The sequence below is a fragment of the Dunckerocampus dactyliophorus genome, chromosome 17 (genome assembly GCF_027744805.1).
Source record: "Dunckerocampus dactyliophorus isolate RoL2022-P2 chromosome 17, RoL_Ddac_1.1, whole genome shotgun sequence".
In the NCBI taxonomy this organism is placed as follows: Eukaryota; Metazoa; Chordata; class Actinopteri; order Syngnathiformes; family Syngnathidae; genus Dunckerocampus; species Dunckerocampus dactyliophorus.
The window spans coordinates 21099568-21109914 of record NC_072835.1 but is presented as its reverse complement, the minus strand read 5'-3'; positions in this window follow the sequence as shown (position 1 = coordinate 21109914).

The window sequence follows — 10347 nt, the reverse complement described above, 5'->3', positions numbered from 1 at the left end:
GGGATTGTCTGCTCCAGGCAGACAGCTGTTGCGTACCCATCACATTTTTTAATGACTGTCTAAAAAAATAACAATGTTCAGTTTTGATTGACACTGTGAGAGAGGTATTCATTTAAGACCAAAATGAGCCTCCAAAAGTCTAATATTATGCCCCAATCTGCACAGCAAAGGATGCTCTTCTTGTTTCTGAGAATGTCAATCAAAAGCACTGCCATGTTGCCCCTGTGTTCATCTACGTGGAAGACCAGAATTTCCCTTATTTTGTGGACAATTTCCCTTATTTTCCAATGCAAATGTTGACAGATACGGTATGCTGTTGACTCATGATGGCAAGTCTCTTCAAAATGGATTACCGCAGTGATTTGTCTTTTGGGGAACGAAACGCCTTCGTGTTGACACAATGTCAGCCCACTGTCCTAATCTCTATGCTAATGGCTGCATTTGATAGTTACACCGCCTGTGCTGTTCTCTGATGCCAACAGAAGCCAAAAGTCTGTGATCAGCATTGCCACACGTTCACACGTGATACAATGATGTCAAATACAAGACTGCAGAGACAAAATACCCTGATTAACGTCCAATAGAACGATTCAATTAAATTCTCTGTGCGCTTTAGTACCAAATCTGTCTATATTTTGAAATCTTTGGCAGGTTTCAATAATAATAATAATCATAATCATTATTATTATTATAATTACTACAGGCACAATGATCCCTAATAAAAACACAGACTGCCGTTGCAGACACAACCCACGCCAGCGTCACTTCCTGTCCGCACCATTTACAGTAACACACGAGCACGGGTCTTATTTATGTCTTAAATGACGTATTTTCTCTTATTATGTCTAGTATATTAGCTATTAGGAGTGTAAAGGTGCCTGAAGGGGTGTTATTTCATGTCTAGAGGGCTCTAATAATGTTTAAAAATGTATTTAGAAGGTTGGAAACATGTGATCTATGTTTGAACTACGAAAATGTTCGATTTATAAAAAAGGAGTCCTGCTTCGCAGAAATTCACTTATCACGATCGGGTCTGGAACCAATTAACTGCGAAAAACGAGGGATTACTGACCAAAAGGTCAGACGAAAACTTAAAACATACGAAAACCGGACAATTTCTCCCAAAGGAAAGTCATTAAATCCTGCTCATCTGTTCCACATCCCCTAAGATATTAACAAAAATACATTTTACAGAGAATATTTTTAGTTTTACGTGCAGAAAACAATGTAGGATAATTCTAAATGACAAATGAAATCAAAACCTTCATTGTTGTGAAGACGGTGAGGAGAAGATAACTCAAAAAAACAACCGCAATAGGAAGTTGGGAAGAAGAGGGGGAGGTAGTGCTTCACCCCTTCCTTCACTCTCCACTTTTTGTTTTTAATGAGTCTTGGATTCACTGTTGATCTCCAACACAAAAAACATGGTCAAAGGTCTGAGTGTATTCCTATGGAGGAGAATGAGGACTACACTGAAAACATCAACATTCTTACAGCGCTCTATCATCTCCCTCAACAATCCTTTTTATAACCTCAACTATTGTGTTGTGTTGTTTTACTTTTCCTCGCTGAACCCCGGTCCACATCTTTGCTCCCTGTTGTTGTTGCTTCTTGTGTTTTCGGATCAAATAATATCGTCTGCGGGTGGAAACACCTTAGAGGTATTCTTCTAAGATGATACAGCATCATGCTGATCCCCAAACAAGTTTAAAAGTCACTCTGCATGAATCTGACTGTCTTGTTTCCATTTCTCAGGCTTACCTATCACGTTGCTAATTAGAGCTCTGCTGACTGGTGACGCATGAGTGTTGTAATGTTGCTTCCGGTATGTCTGCAAGTCACAGAAATCCATTGTGCATGTCTTGTTTTAGGGGAGCACAGACATGTTGACATGACAGCTAATTAGCCGTGTTTGGCAAATATGTCACTGAGGTTTGCGCACACATGGCGCTTGCATGTGGTGTGAAACATTTCAGCATGTCGGAGGTGAAGGCAGCCAAGGTTTGCAAGACACCGAAGATTTATTTGCAATTATTTCTTCAATCGGTAATTGCCTGGCGTGTGTTGTCAACTCAGGTTCACGTCCTGTTTTTTGTTTTTGTTTTTTTAGAAAGTGATGAAAATGTCCTTGTTTTCATTGTTTTGCATTGGGCCATTAAGCTGGGGGGGGCATTAGGACACTCTTCTGCATGTGACATAATCCCTGAGAGGCTGCTGTGTGGACGTTTTTTAAATTTTTATTTGTGTTGCCAAAATGCCGCAGAGTCTCTGACGCCTGCCGTGTTGAAGCCTCGTAAAATTGGGGACGTCATGCACAACGATTTTAGTGCGACATTAGGGGACACATCTTCCCCGAAAATATTGATTACATTCCAGGACAAGCATTTGACCTCAGGTTCCTGTGTCTTTTTTTTTTTTTTAATGCATTTTCGTGCCAGTTTTTGAACGTTCTTTAGAATTTGTGTCCTTGGTTATAGATAGTATCTTGGAAAAAAAGGTAATTTCCAGACTATAAGCCATTACTTTTTTCCACACCCTTTCAACCCTGTGGCTTAAACAATGCTGTAGCTAATTTATGGCTAAAAGAACTACAGTCCTGAGGATGCTTAGAGGGCAGATTCAGTAGTAGTAGTGAAATGGACGCTGTCATTATGTTTTGAAGTCTGACAACAAGATGTTTTGATCTGACAACTCTTAAGTAACTTTAATCAGGTGTAGAATTACTACAGTTTCTTTTTGGACTGCTTGGACCGAGGCAGATGTTGAACTCCGATGGAGAAAAGCTCCTCAAGTCTGATCGAGTGATGCTGGGAACATCAAGTGGAAACAGGATTGCAAGGTTTATAGTGTGTCTTTCTTTATAGTGTGTATATCGTTCAGCACTGTTTGGAAAAAAGCATTTATTTAATTAAAAGTTAAAAAAAAAACATCTGTGCACTAAATATCTCATGTTATGACGTGGACACCTACGGCTTATAGGCTGGTGCAGCCTACATACTGTATGTACAAATCTTCCTTTCTCTTTAACTCATTCAATCCCAGCCATTTTTCAAAAGACAACCCCTTCGGTACCGGCCAGGTTCAAGGCACACCCAATATTGTGTTCTATGGCTATATAACCATGGAACTACCAAAGGAAAGATTAGGCTCTCGTCTTGCATCAGATTTTTTTTTCTATCTTTTTCCGTTCTTCAGTAATCAACAGTAGAACATTCAGGAAAATATCAGTTCCCATCCAGAAAAAGGAGAGAAACAGCTTTTTGTGAAAAGATACATTTCAAGCATAACGTTCACTCTTTCACTATCTAACGCTATACTATTTTTACATGGGGAAAGCTAGCCTTCATCAGCACCAAGTGTCTCTCTCCCTGTGTCAGAGAATGCTTGATAAAGTTACCTTGAGGGTGACATTGTAGTGCTGCCACATCCACTGCTCCTCTTGCTTGCAAAGGGCCTGAGATGAGGGTTGTTAGCAGGTTATTTTCTCTGCACAATGCACACCACCTTGTTGGACCTATTTGTGCTCTTCCCCTCCATCCCTTACAACCATCCTTCCCTGCTGTAATGACTCAATTTCCCCCTCTGCAATGGCTGCCCTTTAGTGATCAATAAAGTTAATCCTATGTTATGTCGCCTTACCTTATCTTGCTTTGGAGCCCACACTCATTAAGATATGCCGCTTTTGCCATATGGAGGCTCCTTTTAACAGCTTAACTCGAGTTTAGGGCACCTAAATTACATTACATTTTATATATATACAAGTATATATATATATACTGTATATATATATATATATATATACAGTCAAACCTGTCTTAGCGGCCACCTTTATAGAAGGGCCACCTGCCTATAGCAGCCACTGAAAAATCCCCCCCAGCAAATATACATGTTATAGACCCTGTGTATAGCAGTCACCTGTCCAACGCAGCCAGCAGCCACCCATTTTGTCTCCCTTGGTCAATACCTGACCTGCATATAGCAGCCAAATTACCAACTCAAGTAGAAGCTTCATGCACGAAAAAGTTTTGTTTTTCAATCAATGAAGGCGTCGTGTATAGACTTTAATTACTGAGTCCTAGCTCAGTCACAATCATTCACAAGATCCACACAAACTGTCAGTTGTTCCACATAAAAAAGCCGTCTTCTTTTGAGCTTGCTATTTCCTGGTCAAACATGTAACTTTAAGAGCATTTGCACCAAAACATTACCGCAAAGTAGGCTGGGAACAGGACGTGCTCCCAGCGAGGCTACAATAAAAAAAAACATACGCTAGCATGCATGCGGCAGCGGGAGCAAAACTGAGTTTGGTTGTACTTAACTGAAGTATTTTATCAGTTATCAGTTATTATTAAGCCTCCAGCTTCCTTTTAGTAAGTAAAAACCTTGGCTATGATTGCACTACATTGTCATGTAGACCTACAAAGTACACTTGGAAGAACAAGAGGTGAATAAATGTATTGCAACTGATGTGAAACTGATGAGGGGTAGGATTAAATAAGCTTTGCTTCTTCCTACTCCTTTTTGGACATGCAAAATTGTGAATTGTACTATGTGATGTGCTACTGTTTGACTCATGCATGTTCAGGATTAAAACCATGAACCATGATAATAACAAGCCTAGTAGTGCTGTACAACTTTTATCAGCAGTCCGCAGTGCCCTCTACTGGTCAACATTATTATTATTTTTTTTTTCCCTTTTTTCCTCTACTGGTCAACATTCAAACTGGACGCCATCCTGTCTATAGAGGCCACCTGTCTACAGCGGCCACTTTTGCAGACTCCCTCTAGTGGCCGCTATAGACAAGTTTGACTGTATATATATATATATAGTAGGAATCCAGATTTAGAAATGGAATATTTTCGGAGTTAGAGCATAGAAAAAACTGTTTACAACCTTCTAAATACACATTTTAACATTATTAGAGCCCTCTAGACATGAGGTGACATCACTATAGTCACCTTTACATTCTTATTACCATAGTAGACATAAGAGTATATAAGCAATTTAAGACATAAACAAGACTTGTGTGTTACTATAAATGTTTTTATTTTGTTTCATTGTGTTTCGGGGAGAGGCGACCCTTTTTTGTTTGATGGTCCTTGAACTCACCATCGTTGTGTTCTCTGACGCTGCACAAGACACAGATAAAATTTACACGGTATATTTCCCGTGCATCTTACACCTAATATACATAAGGTTCTTGGGTCCTAAAAGGTTGGGGACCACTGCCCTAGGGGACCTGAAAGGGAGGCGGACAGGAAGTGACATCGAGGGTTCAGAACTGAGTTTCAGCTTTGCATGGCTAACAGCTGTAAAAGCAGCCGTGTTTCTATTTGTTTTCATTGGGGATTATTGTGCCTGCGTGATATCATTCAAACCTGCAATAAAAGCCTGTTGATCCGGTGAGCACGTAGCATTACTGACACCTAGTGGCCAGTGTAGAATACTACATTTCATGTCTTTGAATGCCTTATACATATTTGTATTTTCCTTCATTTAGGCAATTTTATGCTTGAAAATGCTTCATTCAGGCAAAAAATAAGTAACATTTGCTTAAATATGCTTTTTTTCTCATAATACACCATAGATCATTTAATAATTCATATATTTTGGATAGAGTGAAACCGCAAAATTGGAAGTGTAAAGTGGCGAGGGGCGACTATGAGGGAGGGAAATATGTACTCGTCTTGGATGTCATTTATCAGAGTTGTTCACTGGTCTGTTTGAATAAGAAATGAGGAAAATGCAAATAAATGGGTTGCTGACAATTTCAGGGGAAAAACAACGGGGGCCAGGTTATTGATGATCCTACCGAGTCAGTATTTATGTTGACTCTATCTGTGTTTAAATGACTTTCCGTTCCATTATACTGGTGCACTCCTGACAGTAATATGTCAACAAGGCTAATTAGCGTCACCCAATGCATGCTTGTGTCAACCCATCAGCATGATTAGCGTCCTGCGGATTGTAACGTGGGTTCGGTTAGCCGAACTTTGCCCCCGCTGTCTTTGCGCAGCGCAGAGCGGCGAAATCTCTAACCTCCAGCTTCCACAGCAAAGTCAACACAGGCTGCCTCCTTCATGTACCTTGTTAGCTGACAGGGGGCTGCTGGCCTGCAGCTTTGAAGACCTTAATGAGGAAAAAGCCTTGTTAGCTCTGTGTGGATGGAGAGAGACAAATGAGCTTGTTAAGTCCAGGCCATACATATTCATAATTAGCCTTTGGTACTGCGCTTGATACCACAATCGCTCTGCGTGAGGAGGGGTAATGCAACATTAAAAGCATTAGCGGGTCTGCATTATGTGTGCGTATATGACAGAGACACGTCATCATCCAGCCAATAGTAATGCAATTCACATATCTTTGCATTACTGAGGACACGATGCTGCAATTAATCATCCACATATTGTTTGAAATGATATTTAAATTAAGTGTACTCGGTTTAATTGTACAGTGTTCCTCTCGCTGGAAAAAGTCTGGGCACCCCTGCCTTAACGATGAGAATGTACTGATGTACTGAGTGTAATGTACTGATGAGCATGCGAATAGGGGTGGCGGGAATTCTCGGTGGACAGCGCAGCGAGGGCTGAGCACCAAACAAAGCAGCGGGGTCAGGCAGGGAAGAAGGTGACTCAAATGGCAGGAGGTCTAAAGAAGTGGCAAAAAAACACAAAGAAATAATCTTACTTGAACATCGAAGAGAGCCGGAGAAGAGCTGATAACAATCTGGTGACGTTTCCTCCTCCAGGTGAGCCTTTAAAGGATTTGCCATCAAAGACTGCGGCGATGATCCCACATCAGGGCTTCTAAGGAGTTATACATCAAGGCGCTGCAATAAAGGAATGAAAAGGAGACAATTTTCTCCCTTTTTTTTGCTGTTTTTAACCCATTTATTTGATTATTTCTACATTTAATTTCAAAAAGGTCAGACTATACAACAGAGTATTAGAGGCACATGAAAAAAAATCTTTAGGATTTCGAGAATAAAGTGGTAAATTTACGAGAATAAAGTGGTCATATTACATGTCATGGTGTCATACGTGTCAGAGGGAAAGCGTGGTGGCAAAACAGAGCAGTTGAGCGTTTAGCATCCAGATTAGCATGTCTAGCCCTTCTCACTTCCACCTTCCTTACCCCGCTCCCGCCACATGCCCAAGACCAAAGGTCACATAAGTGCCCCCTTTTCATAGCTGTCTCAGGCAATGCTTGCAACTTAAAGTTACAAGCTTTTTCTGGGAAATTTACAACCTTATTCTCGTAATGTGGCAAGTTTTTTTTCTCATAAATTTACGACAATAGAGTCAGATAATACTCCGCCGTAACAGGCATTGCCTGAGACATCTATGAAAAGAGGGGACTTATTTGACTTTTGGCCTTGGGCAAAGGTAATATCAAGACTCTCGTAAGTATACTTTATTATCTTAAATTTATGACATTTTTTTCTTGTAAATTTACGGCTTTATTTTCAAAATCTCCAATTTTTTCTTTTCAATGTGGCCCTCACACTCTGTCGTACGACTATACTATTTAATTAGCTATGGACTACTGTTTAATATTCCATATATTTTTTGAAGTTGTTCAAATTAAAAAAAATGTTTTGTACATATATATATTTTTACTATATTTTCCTATTTTTAATGATTTTAACAAAATATTTTGACCTAGAAGAGAGCTGAGAAATATCAACAGCGTAGCATTCCTGTATGTACCTGGATGTCATTCGAGACTCAAGGGTTGCAACAGCACTGTGAAGGCAGCGATTGCAAAACAATTATTTCCTGGAAATGGTCAAATTTGATGTTATTGTGCCAAACTGGATTTAGCTTTAAGAGGACACAAGTGGCATAGCTTTGGAGACAAAGTGGCCATCTCGTAAGAGGCAGACTGTGTTGAAGTGTCCTTGAGCAAAACACGTCGCCCTGATGCGCCACATGAGCAGTCTTCCTCCAATAAGAGTGTGAGTGCGAGTGAGGAGATGAGACAATACGGCAAAGAGCTTAGAGTGTCAGAGTAGAAAGTGTGGCCCATTTCAACCTGATGTGGAAATTCTTATCTTCCGAGCGAGAATGACGGCAAATGGATTGCTTGTTTTTGTGAATGGAAGCATCGAGGCTTCAGTCACAAAATGTGTGAAAATGTTAGAACTTTATTCCCGTAATATTATGACCTCTACCTAACCTAATTTTCCAAAAATGACAACTATATTCTGATGACGGATGGAAGAATACCGAAAGATATACTAGACGGAGAGCTTGCACCGGCCCCGTCTCCGCTTCAAAGATCTGTGTAAAAGAGACATGAAAGCTCTGGGTTTGGACGTGAGCAGCTGGGAGGAAACTGCAGACGACCGAAACCGCTGGAGTCATGAGCTGAAAAACGGACTCAGAAGCGTCTATCTATGTCTGTGGCCATGACTGCAACAAGAGACGGCACGAAGGAGATTGATTGACAATGGTCTACAGCCAATCAGGACGCAGAAGCCAATGGGCGGTGCAGACAGAAGAGAGAGAAGAGAGACAACGCTGCCTGCGCTAAGGCACACACTCAACTTCCCACAATGCAATTCCTCTTAAAGGGCCAGGCTCGGCCTGTAACAGATAATACAGTAAAAAATCCGCAAAACAGGGAGTCAACTAAAGGTGACCCGCGATGGGGCGAGGGAACACTGTACCCCAACTTTTACCACACCTGATATGGCTTCGTAAACAGGTGTGCATGCATTGCATATTTCTATTTCAGTCTTTGCGATGGTGATTCAAAGTCACTCCCCAAACCTCGGGGGTCACTTTCATATTTACTTGACTGTCACCCCAGATATAACATATATTCTGGAGCGTGTGATGCAGTGGGACGTCACGCTCCTTAAAATGCTTGTCATCATTCCAAGGCGACTGCAATAAGTCACACAGTAAGGAGAAGCCGTAATGGGCTCCCTATGGTAATCATAGGATGGACCTTTACTATAAATAAGCTTATAAATCCTTCATATTAGGGAGAGCATGCAAGCAATCAAATCTCCTTCCCACTCTATAATACGTGTGCAAATTGGCTTTTTCATTTGACATTTTTACAACGCCAGGCTTTACCAGAGGAGATGTCTGATTTGTGAAACACATCATTTGATTTTTAAGTGTTTGCATACAAAGGAGAATTGTGTTGCGGTTGACAGTTTACAGAGTTGAAAGCTAAAACAACAGGGGACCGCTGGGATGCATTTGCAGCCTTTTACTTCCACAGTCAGAGACCGGAGTGTTTGTTAGCGATCGTTTGCTCGGTCAAATTGTCCTTGGGTAAAACAACGAAACGCCACCAGAGGAGCGTGTGGGGCAGCAGCCTAAGCAGGGAAGCCCAGACTTCCCTCTGCCCGGTTACTGACGTCCATCATGGACAACACCTCTCACCCGCTACATGACACTGTGGGTTCCCTTAGCAGCTCCTTCAGCAGCAGACTGTTACACCCACGGCGTGAGAAGGAGAGGTTCCGCAGGTCCTTCATACCGACCGCTGTCAGGCTCTACAACACCTGCACCACCTGAACCATGTTGTAGTCACTATGTATTCTTTACTTGCGTATCTTGCTTGCTGCTGTAACAAGTCAATTTCCCCGCTGTGGGATAAATAAAGTACAATACAATACAATACAATACAATTACTTCGTCCAGCTCCTCCCGGTGGATCCCGAGGTGTTCCCCGGCCCCGGTTCTCCCTGATATCTAAGGGAAGCTCAGCCACCCCACAGACAAAACGCAAATTTTACATGCCTGGCCTAAATTAAGTATTTTCAAGCATAAAAATTGCTAAATTAAAATTGCATTCAGAAGACTCATTCAAAGACAGAATATGTAGTATTTTACAGTGGTCACTAGGTGTCAGTAATGTTACATTGACGAGACAATAGCCACCGCAGGAAGGACATGGTCAGAAAACTCTCCCAATGCTAATGTGTGAGTCTGTTATGTCTTATTTCCTGTTATTATGTCCACTATATTGGGTAATGCACGTGTAAAGATGACTATAGGGGTGTTATCTCATGCCTACAGGGCTCTAATAATGTTAAAAGTCGGATTTAGAAGGTCGGAAAGAGGTTTTCTGTGTTCTTACTACGGAAATATTCCACTTATAAATAAGGAATCCTAATTGGTAGAAATTCAGTTATCACGGTTGGGTCTGGAACCAAATCACCACAATAAAGGACTCACTTCTTATTATTATCTTGCTGCGCCGCACTGCGTGCGACTCTGAGTAATTCTCCCTATGGTATGATATCAGATTAGAAGTATTGAAGGGAGACTCCTCGCATAAATAGCGCTTAACAGTCATTGCAAATTGCAACTTGGAAAGAATTC